The 23,929-nt window shown below is 38.9% G+C and overlaps 1 protein-coding gene across 1 annotated transcript in view; it reads left to right on the plus strand.

The window, feature by feature from the left end:
* Window positions 1-9,190: 9,190 nt before the first annotated feature.
* The window catches only part of LOC119746021 (zinc finger protein 608-like), a 57,721-nt gene continuing 42,982 nt past the window's right edge, over window positions 9,191-23,929 (plus strand). The window contains exon 1 of the mRNA XM_038222775.1: window positions 9,191-9,312. The gene's annotated coding sequence lies outside the window, so the exon portion shown is untranslated. The remainder of the gene's footprint in view (window positions 9,313-23,929) is intronic.

Raw genomic sequence — 23,929 nt, forward strand, 5'->3', positions numbered from 1 at the left:
ATAAAATTGGTCACTGCTCAGTCAACCGTGAATGTAAGGACATGATCAGGGTGTCATTTTCAAGAGGAGATTCAACCCTAACAGAGGATATCTCCCTTTCATTCACATGTGCCCTACTTCTGTTCCAATTAGCAATAATATCTCAGTTTCGTGTTTTTTTATCCACCCTGTAGTGTCTTATTATTACGTATCTCACTAACTGACGGACTGATAAACTGACTTGCTGGGCAGTGCTTTCACATAGGATTACCCCATTTCACAATGAATGGGCTAAATCCGGCCCATTGTGTAGGCCACATGCAAGTAGCTTCCAGTGAATAGCCGTTCTGTATCAAATGAATACAATTTTCTGCACTCTGGGACCAGTAGTAGGCCTGCCTTTACTTGTTTAAAGGGAAGATACAACATTTGCAAACATCAAAAAACGAAATTATCAAATTATCCCAAAATGTCTTACTTGATTGTTAGGGAATGACAGTCTAAAGCATCCTGTAAAGATGTGGCTCCCGGTGTGCTGACATTTTCAAGAAAGACTTTATTTTTCCAACGCTGGTCGGCCGACCAGCGTTGGAGAAAACTGGCTTTTTTTCAAAAAGTGCTCCTAGTTTTTCATATTTAGTTCGTCTGCATTTTCGTTGCAATTGATTACACCTAGTATGAAGACTACAAGCCTGCTAGATGGATTCTCTGATCGTACAATTCCCCAAAGTCTATAAATTGCTCCGTTTCTTCTTAAGTGGGGTCTGGGAACCAGACTACAAGAATATGATTGGTTTTCTTGGTTTTTTCCAGCATCTACGCATCCAAAACGTGAAACAAGTCAGTGGAACAATATTTGCTATAACATACTAACTCCAAATCCATTTATTTCTGAAAATTGCAGCAAAAGCAAATGTTGTACATTCTCTTTAAAGGTAATATACAAGTTATAATTTGCAAACATCAAAAATCAAAATTACCCAATTTTTAAAAAATACCTTAGGCCTACTCGACTGTAAGTGAATAATAGTCTCAAGCATCCTGTGAAATTGGTACCTGGTGTGATGCGATTTTCAGGAAAAGTGGAAATTTTGTATCAATTTCCAATGATGGTTGGCCGACTGTCATTGGGGGGAAAAAAACTGACTTTTTGTCAAATACAGCACCCAATATACCACATTATTTATGCAGATGTTTGCAAAAACAAATGTTGTATATTAGTGTATAATAGAGAGTGCAATCAGTTCTGTTTATAACCCAAAATGGACTCAATAAGGTGGGGGTTGGTTTGTTTGTTTGGGGTTTTTTTTTGGGGGGGGGTGTTTTTTATTTTATTATTTAATCTGCCATACTTCAACATAATTGTTAAGGTTCCACGGATCGCCCATTGCAGTTTACTTCATGGCTAAAGTTCCCCAACAAAGATTTCTGTTTTCTGTAATCACTTTAAACACCCGTTTGAACTCGTTCCAGGGTAACTGTTTATGTCTGGAAGCGTTTTATCTGTTTCCATTCATTTGTAGTCGAGGCGTTGATAAACAATTCAGGAAATTGGGACTACACGTGAAAAGCATCAGCGAAAGGGGGGAAGTTGAGGCGAGGATATCCTGGTAACCTTATCCGCAAGAAACCCTTCCCCTCTTGATAAGTTGATTTTGGTTTCCCAAAACCGTGGGTGGCAATATTTGAGCACCCACAGGAAAGTGGATACACGGGACATAATTGGGGTGATACTTTGGGAGGGGGGGGGGGGGCGTGGTAGCCAAATTGATGGAGCAGCACACAGTGCACTAGTACTGCAAACACACAAACTTTGCCGGGCCAAAGTAGGTCGTTGGTGCCCAATTTCTGATAATCACAGAATTCCATGCTTAACGATCACCATTCTGCCAAAATGTTGCAACCTGACGCCACTTTTTTCTTCATATATCATCTCCATGAAGGTCATTCATTGCAAAAATGATGATAAGACATGAATCTGGGACTGAGAAACATTTCCAATTTTGTTAGGAAATACTTAAAAAAAATTCTTTACTCTCCATAGACTTTGTACACAATCGCAGGAGTGGCGTCAGGTTGCTGGATGCGCCCAGCAGGCATTACTTTGTACACAAAGTTAGCGCTCTAGTAATTTAATATAGCTCTATGATTTTAAAGTACATTTTCTTGTGTTTTTATGTGCATCTATTTATTTACCAGTCTGATTTTAGCTTTTAGGATCATTGTTCATTGTCGATTTTGTTTTAACTTTAATGTTTTTAACTATTGTAAAATGACCATAATTCAGCCTTCGGGCTGCCATGTGTCCTTTAAATGAAATAAATAAACATGAATAATATATAATAATGCAACATTTTTTCCCAAAAAGACAACCATACATCCCCTGATGGAACGCTGTTGCCACATATGGACCGGAGCTTCTGCATGCCAAATATCTCTATTACATTGGTCACAGAAGCGAATCGTTAAATTAACTTGGTTGGCTCATCATTGCAACCCCTTTCCCACCGTAGGTCAGTAGCCACCCTCAGTCCGTTCCACCATACAGAGATACTTCCATGGACATTGTTCCACCAGTTTGTTTGACTTGGTTCCTCCTGTCAGGGTGTTTGAGCGTGCAACCAGGCTCTCTGCTTCCTCTCACCCATACACTCTAGCTGTGCCCAGATGTAGAACCAAGAGCTACTATAATCAGGCATGCAAGTTGTTCCACCAGTTTGTTTGACTTGGTTCCTCCTGTCAGGGTGTTTGAGCGTGCAACCAGGCTCTCTGCTTCCTCTCACCCATACACTCTAGCTGTGCCGAGACGTAGAACCAAGAGCTACTATAATCAGGCATGCAAGTTGTTCCATCAGTTTGTTTGTCTTGGTTCCTCCTGTCAGGGTGTTTGAGCGTGCAACCAGGCTCTCTGCTTCCTCTCACCCATACACTCTAGCTGTGCCCAGATGTAGAACCAAGAGCTACTATAATCAGGCATGCAAGTTGTTCCATCAGTTTGTTTGACTTGGTTCCTCCTGTCAGGGTGTTTGAGCGTGCAACCAGGCTCTCTGCTTCCTCTCACCCATACACTCTAGCTGTGCCCAGATGTAGAACCAAGAGCTACTATAATCAGGCATGCAAGTTGTTCCACCAGTTTGTTTGACTTGGTTCCTCCTGTCAGGGTGTTTGAGCGTGCAACCAGGCTCTCTGCTTCCTCTCACCCATACACTCTAGCTGTGCCGAGACGTAGAACCAAGAGCTACTATAATCAGGCATGCAAGTTGTTCCATCAGTTTGTTTGTCTTGGTTCCTCCTGTCAGGGTGTTTGAGCGTGCAACCAGGCTCTCTGCTTCCTCTCACCCATACACTCTAGCTGTGCCCAGATGTAGAACCAAGAGCTACTATAATCAGGCATGCAAGTTGTTCCATCAGTTTGTTTGACTTGGTTCCTCCTGTCAGGGTGTTTGAGCGTGCAACCAGGCTCTCTGCTTCCTCTCACCCATACACTCTAGCTGTGCCCAGATGTAGAACCAAGAGCTACTATAATCAGGCATGCAAGTTGTTCCACCAGTTTGTTTGACTTGGTTCCTCCTGTCAGGGTGTTTGAGCGTGCAACCAGGCTCTCTGCTTCCTCTCACCCATACACTCTAGCTGTGCCGAGACGTAGAACCAAGAGCTACTATAATCAGGCATGCAAGTTGTTCCATCAGTTTGTTTGTCTTGGTTCCTCCTGTCAGGGTGTTTGAGCGTGCAACCAGGCTCTCTGCTTCTTCTCACCCATACACTCTAGCTGTGCCCAGATGTAGAACCAAGAGCTACTATAATCAGGCATGCAAGTTGTTCCACCAGTTTGTTTGACTTGGTTCCTCCTGTCAGGGTGTTTGAGCGTGCAACCAGGCTCTCTGCTTCCTCTCACCCATACACTCTAGCTGTGCCGAGACGTAGAACCAAGAGCTACTATAATCAGGCATGCAAGTTGTTCCATCAGTTTGTTTGTCTTGGTTCCTCCTGTCAGGGTGTTTGAGCGTGCAACCAGGCTCTCTGCTTCCTCTCACCCATACACTCTAGCTGTGCCGAGATGTACAACAATGAGCTACTATAATCAGGCATGCAAGTTGTTCCATCAGTTTGTTTGACTTGGTTCCTCCTGTCAGGGTGTTTGAGCGTGCAACCAGGCTCTCTGCTTCCTCTCACCCATACACTCTAGCTGTGCCGAGATGTAGAACATATAGCTACTCTAATAGCTTTCTCCCACGTTCTGTATCTCTTTGGAACTCCTTGCCTAGTGGCTGTTTCCCTCTGTTCTATGTTCTAGCCTCTTTTAAGAGGAATATCAACTCCTACCTCCAGCTTTCCTGATTGTTATTTTTCTTTTCTTCACATTTTTCTTCTTTCTAGCGCTTTGCCAAAAGTGGCTTTCATAGCCTTGCTTGGGCGATTTTCCATTTCAAATAACAGCAGGAGCAAGAGAATTCTGTGCTAAGCCCTGTAAGCACAGAATCCTTAGTTACAAAAATAGTTGCAGGATGTACACATGCGCATAAGCAAAAAGTTCCGTGCTAACCCTGGAAATACGCTTACCCTAAGCACGGAAGTTTCTGCTATACAGTAAACAGGAATTTTACTGGGGTTTTTTTTTGGCTTGGCTTGTAAATTTGCTTGACAATATATCTTGCTTAGGTGCTCTCTGAAATCGGGCCCAGAACATCAGTGAAAAGTCAAATTTCACGCATTTGGCATTCGACGAATGTCAACTACTGTGAACATACTGTGACAGCTTGAAGTGAATAAATAACAGAGAAATAAACATGTCCGACAGACGAAAACGGTTAAATGTCATCCATCTCGCTTCGAGTCCATGATGAGACGTGCACACATGTGCATGTGATTTCTGTACATCTGGCTGGCAGACTCCTCCATTCAATTTGTCTGGTCCGTTCACGGGTGAAAAAAAATTAAAACACGAAGTTGAGGAACTTGTGATGTATAAGTTGTTCCTGTGAGCGTCAACTACAACCATTTGTCATTTCCTCCGACAGCGCGTCCCATCAAATCAAATCACGTCAGAATCTTTTCTGGGTTTTTTTGGCACAACCTTTTGAGTGGCACGCACTAACTGTATGTTTCAAAGGGTTCATGAAATGACTTTTTTATGCTGAGACATATTTTGTGTAAATTCCATGCGTCTGAATGGTATGAAAAGAATTAGACACCGTTGTTTGGTTGATTATATGTGTAAAGTGCCATTTTTCAATCCTTAAAATGTCCCATGCTGTTCCTGACAAATGAGGATATTATTTCGATGATTTCACTTCAGGCACGCTCTCTACAGTTTAGGGATTTTCAAATTATGAACACGAAAAGAGGCTCAGTAAAACAAAATTGTATCAAATGTTTGGTAAGTTTGTGATGTTCGAAAAAAACATGTGGGGAACTGCTCCGTTGGCTATTTACACTATTTACAAAAAGGACGAAATGATATTATTATTAATAAAAACTTGAAGGTCCTGCCAAAACTGTTCTTGGGGCCGCCATCTTTACATTTGTCCTGATTAAACCAAACAAAGTAATGAAAATGTAATCTGATGAATCAAGGAACATCAAACTGAAAGTTAATTGAATTAGGTGCTAATCTGTAACTACAAACTTTATCGGCGTTGGATTTAAGGCTTTGAAATCGACACATTGGTGATCTTAGTCTTCAGGGCAGAATAACTATCTCTCTAAGTTATTATTTTACATGATGATTGAAACGTCAATCAACATGATAACTTGCACACGTACATCATAGGCCTAATGGTACATTATTAAAGTACAGTTAAATAAAAAATGGAAAAAAATTAAATAGTCATTTCCTGCAAGACGAAGACAAAATATACATGTTGTCAGGTCTTCGCATGGCAAGGGTAATGATGAAGCTCGCAAAAATAATTTAACAAGGCAGAGCAGCCGAGGGCGCTAAACAACAGATATGTTGCATAACATGTTAACACAAAAGAAATAAAGGGGGTGTCTTTAAGTCGACTTTACATTTAAGGCAACTTCATGTGTACACTTTTCAAATGTGTTTGGGTTTGAGCCCAACACACAAAACATGATAAGTGTGATTTTGGGCTGTCTGATTTTTGTGAAGAATATCTTGAGAACAAGTCAAGAACTGAGAAAGATGTACATGGATTTGGATATTTTACGTCAGTTTGACAACTACTATGATTTTGTAGTTTGTATCTTTGAAAAAAAAAAGCTGGCTGTCATTGTGTTGGATGCCTGCAGATGATTTGCAATTACCCCAACAGCTAGTCAGCCAGTGTGTCATAGCACAGACTGCATTGGGGAATTGAAGGATATGTGGAGCATGCGTTTATTGCCCTTGCATTCTTCTGGTGGGAATTCCATATAGTACAAGCAGACGGGTGTAGGAGACCTCCGGATCTCGGCCTATGGTCTCATCATGCACTGATGGGCGTTCGGAGAAATGGATTTGAACTCTAGCGAGAATGCCAACGACGCCGGGATTGAATGTTCAATCTGGGATGGGAATTGAAATTTCTGAATGGCGTTCGTTGGTCGTGAGGTATGTTTGTGTGTGGGTTGGTGTGTCATCCAACCATGGTTTTGAACTAACTGCTGAGTACTGGTTATGGCATACATGTACCGGTATAGCATTCTTAGGCTGACTTCACGGAACTGCTCGGCACTGAAATTTACTGAGCATAAAAGAAATACTTGCTAAGCGGAAACAGGTTGACAGCCAAAGTTTCACGCATTTATAATTGCTTTTTACTTGCTAACTTTTGCTTACCACAAAAAAAAAAATTGAAACATCTGGGGTCAATTTCATGGAACTGCTCAGCACAGAAATTTGCTACGCATGAAAAATACTTGCTAAGCAAAAACAGGTCACCAGCCAAAATGCCATGTGGTTTATATTACTTGTGCCTGGTCCTTGGCTGATTTGTGCTTAGCACTATAAAGTCTGCAAAGCAAGGTTTTCAGCTTATATTATAAAGCAAGACCTGTTCATTGAGACATACATGTACTGACATGCATTCTTGCGAAATTACTGAAGTTTCTGTTATTGATAACTGGTTATTCCTACTACTCAGAACCATACATACAGAGATAGTTGTGACATGAGGCGAACCGATTTCAGACGCCATTTTGGGGTCTAAGAATGGGGAACCCTTTCTGTTGTGAGATTCTAGGGTTATTTTAATGGTATTGTCAACCTAAGCGACAGAAAATTAGAGAAACTGGTGACTGTGCACAAAAGTCCCACTGCGCGTTTTATGGACACTGCTCGTGCTGAATTGTGGACCGAGTATAATGGCGTCCATATTGATAGTTGTTGCAACTCTCTTTCTCTCTCTTTAAACAGCACCTGTGCTTCTCATTCTAATTGCCCACTTCACTGGAATCGGAGAACTCGTATGGCAGCCATATTTTCACTTGTTCAGGAAAAAAAATATTGGCCTTGGTTGAATGAATATCTGCAAACAGACTTTTGTGAATTTATCAGCACAGGCTTATTGAGAAAGGTTCATCAGGACAGAATATGTGTTATTGAGTGGATGTTTTGCAGTCGTGATCCAGAATCTTTTGTTGCGAGAACGGAATTGGCTATCAGTCCATATGTATGTAAGCCTACAGGCAATTTTGATCTAGCAGAGAGATCCATGGTTGAACAACAAAGTGGCTGAGCGGTTTGTCATACTTGCGATATCAATCAATCAATCAATCTAAACTCCTGGTCTGGGCCATCACCGAGCAATTAAAGGCTGTACATGCACCATTAATCTTGCTCAATATGTATCACACTGGGTTCCCTGCTGTACCAATTGTGCCCAGCTTTTTCTGTTGTGTCATTAAAGGGACACCCCGCTTGTATGGTAAGAAAACAAATTACGGGATTAAAAAAAAAGGTGAAATCTGAAATTAATTCCGTGTTGGGTAAAATTGTTTTCCACAGTGCTTGTTGGTATCTTATTATGGTGTGTACTGCATAGCAATTTTGTTAGCACCTTCACTCACTGTTCAAAACATTATGATTCTTTTTGTGAAAGTTAGTATCGGTTTTTCATTGTTTAAAGGGAATATACATCATTTGCTTTTGCTGTAATTTTCAGAAATGGATGGAATTGGGGGGTTGGAAATATATAGCAAATATAGTTAAACTGACTTTTTTGAGGTTTTGGGTTCAAAAATGCTATAAAAACCAAGAAAAACAATCATTGTCCTGTAGTCTGGTTCCCTGACTCCATTTAAGAAGAAACAGAGCAGTTTACATACACTGGGGAATTGTTAGGTCAGGGAACCAGTCTAGCTAGCTTGTACCCGTTCATAGGTGTGTAATCGATTGCAAACAAGTGCGATGGTCAATTGGGGCCAGTATTTGAAAAAAAGCCAGTTTTTTCCAACGCTGGTCGGCCGATCAGCGTTGGAAATTGATACAAAAATACCACTTTTCTTGAAAATGACAGTATACCAGGTGCCATGATTTTACAGGATGCTTTACACTGTCATTCACTAAAAGTCCAGCAAGGTATTTCAAAATGATTTGGTAGTTTTATTTTTTGATGTTTGCAAATGTTGTATTTTCCCTTTAACCACTAGTATAGTTACTGTTATCATATGAATGCTTGGTTTTATAACAGTAGAAGCCTACTAAACTTAAGGCTCCAAAGGCTGTGGCATAATTGAAAATTGAGAAACTGTATATTTCTTGTTTCTTTGCTGTGGCTATATGGTCTTCTGCAGTTTGGGGCTTTTTCCCCTTCATGTTGTTAAAGTGCAACCATAGAGCCGTTCCTTGCTCTATGGTGAAACTATGGAGCTATTAAAAAGCTTGACGGTGAAACCATCATAATAGAGCAGGGAACAGGCCAAGTCTGCTTTTTCACTTTGCATATCCCCTTAAGCAATCAGTGGCCAAGCATGGTGTTAACTACAGTGCTGCTAATTTCAAGAGGTGTTTAATCTGATTACAGGTAGTTTATTCTCCATCCAGGAAAGGGAGATTTGGGGATAATGAACAGATGACTGATGTTGCGGCCACACTCCAGTTGTTCATTTTTGTGGTCAGTAATGAATGGAGACTAGGAGGCCGTGTTGACAGAAGGCTTGTGGGTTTTGCATTGTATGCAAGACAGCCAGTGATTTCAACTCCTGTTGCCAATTCAGTGTTTGTCCCTGATGGTAGATCGATGGTCTCAACAACTGTTTCATGTTTGTTTTTTTATCTTTCCAGGTAGAGTTCTGCTGAGTTTGCTTTCGGAATACGTTCTCATGTGTCATCCTTTACCAGTAAAGTTCAGTTAAGAAACTGGTTTTGCTTCCGTTTTCAAGTTAATTCGGGTAAGTAGATAGTGTGGTGCTGTATTTACTTTGTATCGTTCATGTTCACGTGTTTTGTTTTGCCACGTTTCACTTTCAGCCGTAATGAAACTCAACATGGGAATGTTTTGATGGACGTGTTTGTGTTGTCTTTGGTGTCGCAATTCTCGGCTATTGCGTTTCAAGCTTTTCTCTTGTGATGGAATGTAATGTAATAACAGGGATACATATATCCTTATAGTACATTGCAAAGGTCCCAGCCTTACTTCCTTTTCTGATATAAGGAAATACACAATGCTTCATTTTAATTTTATGTTATGTAAGTTCCAACACTAATTTTGTACCACATGTAAAAGTGTAATGCTTGAAAAATTTTCATAATTCTGTCTGTCCATGTTCTGTTAAAGGGAATCATACAACATTTGCTTTTGCTGCAATTTTCAGAAATAAATGGATTTGGAGGAATAGTATGTTATAGCCAATATTGTTACACTGACTTGTTTCATGTTTTGGGTTCGTATATGCTGGAAAAACCAAGAAACCAATCATATTCTTGTAGTCTGGTTCCCCGACCCGACTTAAGATGAAACGGAGCAATTTATAGACTTTGGGGAATTGTAAGATCAGAGAATCAGTCTAGCAGGGTTGTAGTCTTCACAGGTGTGTAATCAATTGCAAAGTAAATGCAGATGAACTAAATATGAAAAAAGAAGGAGCACTTTTATTGAAAAAAGCCAGTATTCTCCAACGCTGGTCGGCCGACCAGCGTTGGAAAAATACAGCTTTTCTTGAAAATGTCGGCACACCAGGAGCCACAACTTTACAGGATGCTTTAGACTGTCATTCCCAAACAATCCAGTAAGATATTTTGTGACAATTTGATCATTTCGCTTTTTGATGTTTGCAAATGTTGCATCTTCCCTTTAACAACAGCAGCGTAGCCATGGGAAAGGCATAGAGGACGCATCCCCCTCCCACCTCCCAAAAAAAATGGTTGGACCCCCCCCCCCCAACTGGAAATTTTTAGGGCTATAAAGTGACCATGGTTAACAGGTTAAACAGATATTGCCCCCTCCACACTCCCCCACTGCTACGTCCAGCCCCCCCCCCCCCCCCCCCCCCCTCAACACTTTGGTGATAATCTTCCCTCTGGTTAACAAGGACAGTAAATATGTTGACAAAAAGATGATTTGAAACACCTCTTCTTCTTTCCTTTTCTTATTTCCTTTTCTTATTTCCAGTTTCTTCAGAATGTATACCATACTGTCTCTTTTTCCCTGAATGCTTGTGACTTAAGATTATTTGCACACATGTTCTTTCTTTTATTAATGACCACCGCATTGTTTGGGAAAATGGACATGAAATTTGTGTAAACATTTACCCACTGGTGCACCGACGAACAAATATCATGTTAGCATTTTCACGCATCAATTTGTCAGAGTCCCTTGGCGGAAATATGTAAATTATTTCAGCATTCTTGGAGCATGCTCAAGCAGCTCTGTGACATGGAAAAGTCTTTTGATTCACCATCTTGCTAAAGAGCAGAGCAGTGTGAATATGTCTATGCCGACAGTTGCAGATGCATGCCCCATGTTCTTAAAAAAAAAAATTGTTTTAACGATTTTTCAATTCGTTTGTTTCGTTTAAATTTTTTTTTTTACTTCGCCCTGTGAGAGCCGAATTATTGTTGGGCCACAAAGAAGTTGAATTTTGTAAAGTAATCACTCAATAATTAGACATGGATATTTTCATTTCAATGACTTATTTAAAAGTAAAAGCAAGATAAAAATAAATAACATTTTATATTGCTGGGAAAATGGCAATTGAAAAATATATTTTTGGGGGATGAAAAGTTCTTCAAAATAGCACAGGGAAGGCATCTTGCTAAGATGCTGGAGTATTCTGGTCCGAGGGATAAAAATCAATGGAGTAACTGCTTCTTGAATTGGCTCTGTTCCTCCTTGACATTTAAAGACTCCCGTCATCGTCTCTGAAAGGTGTCGCTATTGACAAGCCGGCATTCTGATATGTCCCCTCCCCTTCCCCCAAAAACACCTGCAAGTAGTGGACTGTGAGGGATCGGTCTCCGTCTAAATAAATTCTGTCTCGTTTGTTTTGAAAAAAATTGTTGTCGGTAATGGCACCATGTGCAATGACCAGCTGCTATCGCAAAGAGTTGATGTGTGTGTGTGCGTAGGGCGGACTTGATAAGATCATGTGAATACAGCATGAATATGTTTGTTAATCTCTAAGCATTAAAGTTGCATCCCCCTCGCTATTTTTTAAAAGTTTTATCCCAAAACAACTATTCCTTTTCTAAATTGCTATTTTGCTAGCATACAAAAAATATTCCCTTTTGAAGGAGACATCCAATAAAAAAACATCAGCATATTGTTAGTTATTGAATTATTACTTTGTAAATTTGAATTTCTTGCAGCCTGACAATAAATCATTCTTACGGGGTAGACTGGTTCCTTGCCTTACAATCAGAGTGTTGCAGATGCCAAAAAAAGAAGAAAAAAAAAGAAAGAGTTGTGGGGGTTGGAAATTGGAATAACACATACAAAAGTGGCCATTTATTAAGAGAAAAAAAATGAATTTCTTTTTTTCCTGCTCTTCAATTTATTATATCTAAACATAGTCTTCTAATTTACTTTTTGAAGAAAACCTTTCATCCCTAAACGCCTACTCAACCAATTATTTTTCCCAAATAGGTTTCTGAAAAAATTGCCTCGTCCCCCAAACCTCTGTCTTTCTTTTCCAACAATCTGAACGGAAGCATCTTGTTCCAAAATTACTTGCAGAGCAATGCCTTTTTCCTTCCATCAGAACCCTGCCTTTTCCCACCAAATTACTCTTTCAATATTGCCTCATTTCCCCAAATAACTACTGTATACAAAAATTCCCAAAAAGTATCTGAGCAGTGCCTTCTTTTTTCCTAAATATTTACCAGAGCAATGTTATTACAGGCATGCATTTTTTTTCCCTCGGATCAGCTGATTTCCCCTGTTTGTCACTTCACACTTGCACCATTGAAAATGTAAAAACACTGTATAAAGTCTTGTAAAGCCAAATATTTCTATAAATTTGTGGTACACTTTTCTTTTTGTGTCCCTGTTACATCTGACATTTATGATTTTATAATTCTTGATGCAATCCTTAATGCAATCATCCTCCAAGAGTGATTATGAATATCAAACTCCCTACCCAACAAATACAAAAAATTGTTCGAAGTCACTCATATTAATGATATTCCAATGGTAAATTACAAAGTTCCAAGGTAACGGGGATAGGAAGAATGTCACACTTTGGATGCCAAATTTACAGATGACCCATTTCTGATCAATACCTCTTTTTCCCCCTTAATAACTCTCTCAGCAATGCGTTATTTTGCATTGCAAGTCGGTGCACGGAGGTGGTCTATTTAATCTCCTGTTATTTGCCAGACGAACATTCTACTATTATTGCCACTGAGGTGATGGGGGGCAGTCAACCATCAGTCATTACCATCCTCCATTTATCCCTGGGATTACCCGGGTAGTGCCATTTACCCAGAAATTGCCCATTCGATTGCTTGGGGGAGTGTAGGGCAAGGCAAACCAATGCACATAATGTACAGATCTTCTGTCTGTGCTATACTATACTAGTACAATGTTCACACAGTGTCTTGCGAAATAAAAAACATTTTACTCAAATAGAGAATATAATGATGGCATTTTGTGGGTTTGGCATTCGAAGGATATATGTCTATAGTATTAGTCCTGCAGTATTTCAGTCGGGTGTGCAGTGAATGGTACTATTCAACTCAATTCCTCTTTGTACAATGTACATGTGCACTATGTCAGACAGTACACTTGTATAATAGAAATACATGTATGCAGGGCCCAATTTCACGGCGCTGCTAAGCACAAAAATTTGCTTAGCACAAAAAAGTCTGGCTTACAAAAGCAGGTTACCAGCCAAAACTCCATGTGATTTTCATGCTAAGCAAACAACAGTTGAATACTAATCACGAGCAATATACATCACGAGGAGTTTTGGCTGGTAACCTGCTTTTATAAGCCAGACTTTTTTGTGCTAAGCAAATTTGTGTGCTTAGCAGCGCCATGAAATTGGCCCCAGGTCTCACAGCGAAACCTAAAAAAAAATAGGTCTATAAAAACCTATATTTTAACTTGGGAGTCTGTTTTTTTCCTTAAAGTAACATATTGGCCTATAACCTATAAAAACCTATATATTTGTTTATTCTGCCATACAATTCAACCATTTTTTAAGGACATTTTGTAAAATTAATTTGACCCACAGTTGCCAAAATCATAATGCCAAAATAACCTGATTGTCAATTTACCTAAGTGTTTCAGAATTTGGGCAGTTTGCATGAAATTGGTTTCAGGTAACTTTATCTAGTGTGCAGAACTTGACATGAGCAAATCTCTGTATTTCTGATATCTCATGCTGAACAGTTGCACAGTTGTGCACACTAAAAACCTATAAATGCCTATATTTTGGCGCTTGGGAAACCTTTAAAAAACCTATATTTGAAAAAAAAAAAATCTTTATGGATGAAGAAGGGCACTGTGGGGCCTCAATGTTTATGAACTCAGAAATAATGGCTTTCATCCGGACTGTCCAAACAAAACCGGACTGATGATTTTCCCCGACAGATTCTCACAGAGTTATTCCCAAAGGAAATTACCTAAAGCGGGCTGCAGGTACGTACTCATTTCATATAACATTACGTGCATGTGCAGAAGAGGCCTTTAATTTCTCTGCCACACACATTCACGATCCCCAGCGCACCCGATGAAATAACAGGATACGATGAAGCACATGTGTATACATATGGAGCCTCTCTTCTGCCAGTGTGGGCTGATGAAAAATGGGGTTGCACAAACCATGGAGCTACAGCTCTTCATATACACAAACAAGACAGGACTAACATTTTCACAAGACCTGGGCCTGAATGAAGGGACTGATGGGTGTACATATTCACATGTTTATCACAAGCTTCGTCGGTGTACATATGCACTATATATGTACATTGATCAGTTTTCCTGCCAGGTTTGAAGACGTCTGTTTGCCCGCCCGTGGTTTTCAAGAGAAAAGTATGGAAAAGGGGAAAACACGTACAATGTATCTGTAGTAGTTTAAGGACGGCATTAAAAAGAGGAAACCATATATTCATTGAAGAGAAACATTGATCTTTCATTGTTACATATGTAAATTTTTAGCTCTTTTTAAAATTACTTTGTTTTACTCTATTAACAATACACACAAGCTCAAATGTAGATAAGGTGACAAATAGTCTAAAATGTAAAAATGCAAAATGTTTGTGTTGTAGCTTCGAGAAGAGATACTTAAGTATTTAAAGAAGGGCAAAAATTTAAAAAAACTGTTGTAATTAAAAAAAAAAAAACGTTTTAAATAAGGGAAAATTAGTCTTCATTTTACAACTGAATCTCTCATTGTAAATATTCAGTGCTTTAAAATATTTTGTGTTTAAATCTATCAACAAAAATATCAAATAGCTGATGAAATACCAAAGATGTAACCTAATTTGTGTTGTGCCTTCACTAAGAGATGCTTCAAAGCATATTTTTGAGAAGAAAAAAAAATAAAAACAGTGAAGATTACAACACTAAAGAGGAAGCTATTCAAGCCGAAGCCACAAAATTGTCTCTGTTATTTACAAAGTCTTCAACAGTCTGTATTCACCACGTTGTTTGTATTACCCCCCAGCGATCCAAGCCAGAGATCCACAATCCTTTTCTTTCCCTCGCATTCAGTCGCTCGTTTCTTTCCTTTTTTTTCTCTTCCTGTTCTCATCGCCTCTCGTCCTCTCTGTCTCCCCCCTTCTCTCGCTCTCCCGTTCTATCTGCTTGAGTGAGTTAGTCAGTCAATTATTATTGATTGTCACTTATTGTGCGCTAGACGCTACCCTGCGTATTACACAGAGCATGCATGCTGCGGTGCGGACAGAGCGGACGGATGTTTCGTTTGCCACACAGTCCTGCCTTGCTGTCCAGTGTTAGCATATTGATATCATCTGCTAAGGGGAACTGGCGGCGAAATTTCACAGCACGGGGTATATTTAAAATGCTGCATATCGGAGTGATTTGTGTTTGAGCGATTCTCTTGTGTTTTCTAATTTGATGTTGTTGACTTGGCAAAAACTGTGACTGCTCTAAAAACAAGTTACCAGAAAGAAAACCAAATTGTGTTTGAGCTGATATGATCGTTACTTTTTGTCAGTTGGGAGTCGGCAATTTCCCTGCTCAGAAGATTTTGTTGTTTTGTTAATATGCTTCAGCAAGTCTAAGCATTTCAATTTCTTACTAGTAAATGCACCCTTTGAAAAATACTTGGTCAGCTCTACATACAAGTACATGAAGAGCTGAAAAAGTGAACGCTCATTGAACAAAACATTTCCCCTCTATTTGGAAAACTGACATGAACTATTCTGATGCACTTTGTGTACCATTCTGCTGGAAATGTAAACATGTTGCAAAATTTTGAGACAAAAACCATCATGTTTTTTATATATACAGTCTACTCTCGTTATAACAAGGTCGATGGGACTAGCCAAATTACCTCTTTATAACAGGAACGTTTTTATAAAAGGATAGCGAAACAAAGAAACACAAAAAGAACCTGAGATTTGGGCCCTCAGAATTTGCTCTTTATAAGCAGAACCTCTTTATTAAAGAGCTCTTTATAATGAGAGTCAACTGTATTCATAATTTGGTTCAGAATTTGAGAAACATTTTCAGTAAAAAAAGAAAGAAAAAAATTACAATAAATTAAAAAAAAAAAACCAAAGATAAACACTTATTTCTTAACAATTTCAAATAAACCTAATGAGGATCTGTAGAGCTTGTAATGATACAACATGCTCCAGTTTAGCATATTTTTGTGCTTGTGGTCCTTGTCTTTCAACATGGATGCAGAGGAATCAGGTTTTAAAGTTCGTCAAGATTTGGTTTCACAAGTCTGTTGTCAATTGAGATTTTTCGGAGTCTCAGAAATGCAAGGGAAAAAACCTTGCAATTGACAATCTGTGGATTTCTAGGTCATTTTTTTTTCTTCTGATCTTGAGTAAGTTCATGTAAATCCGACCCGACACCCCTCCTAGACTGAATGACCTTAACCTTTCAGCAAAAAAAAAAGGACCTGCGTCTCCACCCCAAAGGTGCAAGTGACTAATCGCAGATTATCCTGCGTTTCTGCTGTCAAAACTATGAATTCACCGAGGGGGCTCAGTAAGTGACTTCTACCATGGAGCTATAAAGCTCCGTGCTCTGTCCACAGCAGCCGAAGGAACTCAGGGCGTTTTTTCAAACCTTGATTTCATCTGTGGCTTTAGGTTGGGGACCGTGCTGGTCTCAGCGTGCCAGCCTGTGTTCTGTTGTACCGATCTAAATGAAACTGACTAGATGATGGACTCAGTGACTGTCACTTGTGTGCCTGGGCAGTGCTGTCGTATAGGATTACCCATGGGGCTAAGTCTGGCCAATTGTGTAGACTGATGCGTGAAAAGATTTCCATTGAATAGCCAGTCGGAATCGATTGAAAAGAATTGTGTGCACTCTGGGACCAGCTTTACTAGGTTTGCCTTGTCATGCTAGGCTCCTGACTTATGTACGGGCACTTCAGTTCAGCAATGTTGTTTACATGTTAACATTTGTTTTGGATTTAAATCTTGTTTTGTCCAAAATGTTACCCTGCACATGTATGCATCGCAAAAATCTATTCATACTCTTTAGCTATGTACTCATTAATATTTCCCTCAATTTGACAATCTTCAAGGAAGGTTATCAAACTCATTATATTCTCTCAGCTGACCATGAAATAAAGAAAAGGAAAAAAGAAGAAAAATATGCATCCAATTTGTGCAATTATTTCTATAAAAAAAAAAAAAAATTAGTTTGCATAAGTACTACTCAGTGTTAGTTTACCAGGGGGTAATGTACTAAGAAAATTATTTTCCAGGGGGAGGGAAGTTAACTTAATATAAGAAACAGAACATTCTAGAATTATCCCCTACACACTGATACCCACACATTTGTACTTGAACAAGTTTTTCCTGCATGTTTTGGTTACAGTATTAGTATAGTAATAATTATGTATTTATACCTTTATTGGTGCTCAAGGCGCTACATAATTCTGTGGAGTATGCTGCCTGCTTGTGACAGCTTTTGAAACAGAATTTTCAAGCTTACTCACATCGGACTCGAACCCCTGATCTTCTCCATAGTATATAGGAACTGTGACAAATAAATTGAATATTCAACATCATCAACCCAATATTTGAATAGCATTTTTTCCATTCAAATAATTGGGAAATATGGAGTCACCAAGAGATGATCTTTTTATGTTGTAATTATACAACTTGTATTATTTCGTTGTTTTGTCATATGTGCCATACTTGTGTCTGAATCCACTTTTGTGCTTGATTTGAGAGCTACAATGAGGAATATTAGCTAAAATGTCTTAAAATCGGTCAAATATCAGCCATTCAACTTCCTCTTTTTTGTATTACTTTAATATGACCTTTGTCAATTTTCAACAACCGCATGAGCATGCAAATCTTCATTGGCGGACAATTTTGGCTGGCGCATGTCAAATTTGAGTAGCGCTTATCAAATATTCAAATATTTGATCACGTCAAATGTACTAAATTATTTGAAAATAAACAGCCCTAACTACAAAAAAAAATTAATCTGCGATAGTGACAAATTGGGAGATTGCCAACATATGGTAGGCTATAAACTCAAGTACATGTAGTACAGTAGCAGCCCAATAGTCCGCATTTCAAATAATTATTATCAAGTTCAACACAGAAATTGACTGGAGTGGGGCTTGAACCTGCGACCTCTGGATTACCATTCCGGTGCTCTACCAACTGAGCTATCCAGCCCTTTGTTGGCAGTTTCCCAATTTATCAAATAAAATTGAGGGAAAAAATGAGATAGGCCTGATTATTCCGACTCCTCCCGACCCTTCCCTCGATTCCTTCTCAAGCGTCAAGGCAACGCGAACTCGCACGGTGATGCAGCACTGGGCCAATTACAGTCCAAAGGATGTCAGCAAACAGGAAAATGACACCGTCACCCATTTATGACGATGATGATGTCAGATCATAACACAGAGAGGATGGCCAGCGTTAGCCCCGTTTAGGGTTTTTTTATCTCGGCTAATTAGGAATACGGTCAGGCGGTCCACGTTTTGACCTTCAAAGCACACCTGGGAAAACATCATCCGAGGAAGTGACACGTTGGCTTTTTTTTTATTATTATTATTTCAAAATAGAACTTGGGAAGCTGGAATGATAATGGGTTAGTGTGGTTTGAAGTTTGAGAGTTGAAAGCTGTGATAACAACATTGGATCTAATTGGTTAAAATATTACAATGAATTACTGTGTAAGCTCGCGGATGTTTGCAAGACTGCATAATGTGCAGCGTAGCAGTGCTTGTTATATAACAAGGGTTGGACTGTATTTAATTGATATTTGGGAATCCGCTGTTAAAGTTAGTTGACACCATTTTGCAAACATTAAACAAATGAAACTGTCAAAATATCATGAAATGTTTTACTTGATTGTAAGTAAATAATACGATCATGCATTAGGGCCTATGTGAAATTGTTGCGCTAGTATGCTGTCATTTTCGAGAAAAGAGGATTTACCAGCATTTCCTCGCAAGGGTTAGGATTGAACGATGAATGCTTTCAGAGGAAAAAAATGCTTTGCGTCAAGAAAAATGAACATGTATTTTCAAAATGTTCTCAAAAGCGTGACATCTGCTGAGCTGAACTTTGGCAGGTTAGTTTTTTAATAATCTGCTTCAGATTTTTTGTATTGTTCCTTGAATCAGCAAAAAAAAACATTTTGGGGTTTTTTTTGGCAAATTGTGTCCATTATCTTTAAAGTCTGTTACAGCTGTTTTGTCCAAATGTTACCACTTTTTTTTTTAAACTTTGACAAATGTATATTTGACAATTAGATTTATTGTGCTACTTTTTCTTGTCAAAATACATGCTGTACATTTGTATGCACGGTAAAAGAGCAAAGAATTTCAGAAACTTGGCACACAAAAAAGAGAAAAGATTCATTACAACATTTCGGAGGATCATTACATCCCCGAAAGCCTAGAGTACATGTCTGTACATGTAAGTGATTCCTTAATGTGGGTGGTTTTGGGGGTTTGGTTTGTTGCTGCTGCTGCTGCTGCCGCTGCTGCCACTGCTGCTGCCGCCGCTGCTGCTGCTGCTGTTGTTTACTTAAACAGTCATGCAGAGATTTTCATTCAAGATAATTTGTTAATTATAAACATTACACTAAATAATTTTTTTAATAAACCTGAAAATGAATTACACTGCTAAAAATTAACTGCTTACTGACTAGATTGACCTGAAATATACAAATCAACAAAACTAGCTGGCCTGACACTTCGGTCTTAACAAGACCTGCTTCACAACTTTTATTTAATAAAAAATTACGTTTTTAAAAATTCAAAAATATGTTTTAAAAAAAGTGTGTTGGCATATGAAAAAAGCTTCCGTTTCACTGTAATAGATAAGTCTACATGTACATGTGAGTAGTGCACAGTGTACATGTACCAGTACATGTAAGGGCCTGACCGGATCCACTTTTGTTGTCACAGTATATTTGCTAGTTCCCCCGTCCACCAGAGTGAGTCCTTTTATTAACGAAAGTGCACAGCCACTCTGCTGTAGGATGACTGTATGTGTAATAACAATGGCCCACAGCTAAGCGTATGGTAAAACCGCAATATTATATGTGTGCTGGTCAGTTGGACCAAAATATAATGAGTAATGAATAATTTATGAGGCTGTGAGGAGGACGTTGGCTTGACCGCAAGATTGGCAATTTGTTTGATTAGTTTTGCACCTATTCAAAGTATTTGAAGCAGTTAGTATTTTTTTTCTAACTTTTGCAGTTATACATGTACATGTACATGTACTTTGGTTTGACTTTGTACAATAATGACATGTAAATTTGCGTTCATATTGTGTTTTCTAAATTAATGTAGTAATACTGTAAATAAACGGTATTAGTGGCACTGTGCACATACCAATTGTCTCTCGAGACATAAGGAGGCCAACAACCTGCGCTGGTGCGGATCCAGTGGGGGGGGTTTGGGGGTCGGAAAAAATTAATAATCCTCCCCTGCTCTGACACCAAAAAAAAAAAAATGTCTGCCAGTCCGCAACAATCGAACATTAAAATATATTTGACGGCCTGACTCAACCCCCCCCCTGCAAAAATTCCTGGATCCGCCCCTAAGCTGTACATGTACAATGTTCATTTAGCAGTTACACTTATACCGTACATGTACAACGTACATGTAGTTTGGTTTTACTGTACATTAATGGGCAGTGTACATCATGTACATTTCCCCTATTGTGTTGGATCATAAAGGCTGTTCATGTACATGTACGTGTGCACAATTACACACTGTATGTACATTTGCATATTACCCTGGTGAATTTGTGTTTGCACATACTGAGCTTTGGCAGCTGAGAGCATTGTATTAATCCCATGCATTAGTCACACATTAAGCCTTGATAAATCATTCAGTCAGTCTTTTCTCCCTTTTTTGTGTGTGGATTATTTGGGAACAAAAACATAACGAAATTGTCGATACATATATTAATATTTCTTCAAGCCTCCAAACATCACTGTAAGCCACGGGAATGAGAAATGTCATTATTAAGAGAGCTCCCTCATTCGCGACTGCGTTAGGCGGACAAAGAAAAAATGGCAGTCAGTCCATCTCCCCCCCCCCCCTCCCGAACACCACCACCTTTTGTACACTGGATAAACACAAGATAACGTGATAGTGTAGTCTGCTCATGCAAGTTTTTACGCTTTATATACCCACAGGCCAAAGCACTGATCGTTATCATCAGTACGCTGAGCTGATCACAAGAACATTTTTTTTTATCGAGGCAGAACAGGATGTATGCAGTCGTGCCTACAAAAAAGACCTCACACCCCCCCCATGAAATCTGTAATAATATTAGTTTTTAATCCGGAGTTTAAAAACGCAGGCTTTAATAATAATAAAAAAAACAACACTGTTGTCACATCAACAAGGGGATAATAACATCTAAGGATTTCTAATTTTGCGATAATGGACCCAGTTTCCACGCAGATGGCAAGCATTGTTCCGTGACAAACAAGTCGTTTGGGTCGGAAACCGAGGGGGGGGGGGAGGAGGGGAGAGTCGGTAAAAAGGTAACAGAGTCTAGGGCCTTTAACGTCCATTGTGGCGAGCAAAGCTTCCCCATTGTGCGGCTATGAAAACAGCTGAATCGCTGCCTGCACAAAGGCGTTTTTTTTGTGGATCACCCAAGGTTTTTATCAACGGCTTCAAACCGTGCGTTTATATCACATTTATTCTGTTCATGCGCTGGCAGAATCCCACTAGCGTCATATCCATCTTGTTGGCAGTAACACAAGAGGACATAGAACAAGTATTGGTTTACACTCGACTGTCGTAACACATACAAATTATTAAAGGGATTTTATTAAACCTGAATTTTTCCTCACTTCAAATTGTTGATTTTCTCAAAGCAAAAAAAAATACTTGGATCTTTTTATTATTGCTGTCCCTGGACCCTAACACATAATATGATTATTGCATCAGCTATCAAATTTTTTTTGGCTAATGTCAAAATCCTGATTTTCTCAATGAAAAAAAGAGCTCAAGCTGAGAAATGTGATTTACTGAATTCTGTCTCGGCTCTCGGTAATCGTGATTGATTTTCCGCAAGTACTGACCCATATTGAATTCCACACAGAGTGCATATATTGAGAGGTGCTTATTATGCGTAGTCATCCACGGGCTTGAAGTCATCAATTGGGATTGCCGAAACAACGAGTAGCCTGATATTAGGTTTTTAAAAAAGAGATTCATTTTGTATTCATACAATTAAATCTCACACACAAAACAGTTTTGTTTGTTAGACACAAAAAAGGATCAAAATACATTTTTGAAAATTATAATTTTCATTTCAAATTGTAGAAAACTGTGTTTCACTTACATTTGTATTTCCCTCTTTGTTTTTCTTCTTTGATTTAATAATCACTCCAAAAAAACACTTCACTGTTAATTTATGAAAACATTCAATTTTATTCTGCCTTCCACAACATCCAGCAGCAAGAATAATAACAAGATTGATAAAAAACAATCAGATAAATTTCAATTTAAAGTTGCATATGTTATGTACATGTATTGAGCATGTTGAAAAAAACATAATGTCAGCGTCGTTGTAAGCTTTTCACTTGTAGTTCTGACTTAAAATGTTAATCAGAACAAATTACAAATCTCTGCCAGGGTGGTGCAGGGCGTAATCTGTGTCAAACATTTAACTTTTTCTGGGGACGAAACATTGTAGGTTTTGTCTGTGACTTCATTCTCATCAGTCCAGTCGACACTCTGAACAAATTGCACAGAAGAGATCTTGTGTGACATTTTTCACCCCCCACCCCTTGGCACAAGTCATCCCGTCCCCGAAATTGACTTCATTTCTCACAACCAGATTCCGACAAGTGAACTCATTAGGCCCTGTTTTATTGGGGCATTGATATGTAAGCCTGTCAGATATGTGCTGAGCTCGTAAATTGTCGGGCAGCTCTCATGAGGTATGGCATGAGTTAACTTAACCCCAGGATCGGAGGAATCCTGGGAATGTCGGAGACATATATAGTTTCTGTGAACGCTTCTCCAGAAAGAGAAAACTGACAAATGCTACACGGCATTCATGAACTCGTTCCGGGAGTCTTTCATTTCAGGTTAATGGTTCTAGTTCAATTAATTTTAATGACAAGCAGGGGAATCTTTGGGAGAAAAGGAATCAAATTTTTTTTTTTTACCTGACAAAATTGCATATTACATTGTATTTCCCCTTTTTGGTTTTGCAGTGTAATTATTTTAGAATCAGACTATGATTTTTAAGGACTCCATGGGCCAGCCTACTGTCTACTGAGTGTCTGGGTAGGTGAATGAATACCGACTGATGACCGCTGGCTGACTGACTGACTCCCCTCAGACAAGCTTAGGCTTGTTTTTCAATGTCAGTCTGTGTACATCTGTAATATTTCATTCACTTTAGGCCGAATAAAAAAAAAAAACATGTTTCTCGTCCGGGTTTTTGAAAAAAAAGGAGGAAGAGGGGCTTTTTATTTTTTTATTTTTTATTTTTTAAGATGGCTGCCATTTTAAAATTTCCTGCAACCGTTGGTGTTTCCACTGTTCAAAGACACTTTTAAAATGAAAGACAATTTGCACAAGAGAACTAAACATATTTACAGTGTCGTTTAGAGTTGTATTGGTCTACAATGAACAGTTTTAGATGCATTTGCTTTAACCGCCGAATTTGTGGACTTTTCTCTGTGTTTTTTTTACTGCATTTTTCAAAAATAAAAAATAATTTAAAAATCCAGGCGGCCTCCAAAAAGGAAGCGGGCGGGGACGAGAAACTTTTTTTTTTTTTTACTTCGCCTTACTCTCATAGCTGAAAGCCCCTCTTCCTCCTTTACTCTCATAGCTGAGAGTAAAGTAAATGAAAAAAAAAAATTTCCAGTAATTTATTGTGGTTTTACAAACATGC

This window comes from Patiria miniata, unplaced genomic scaffold (assembly GCF_015706575.1).
Source record: "Patiria miniata isolate m_02_andy unplaced genomic scaffold, ASM1570657v1 HiC_scaffold_7, whole genome shotgun sequence".
NCBI lineage: Eukaryota > Metazoa > Echinodermata > Asteroidea > Valvatida > Asterinidae > Patiria > Patiria miniata.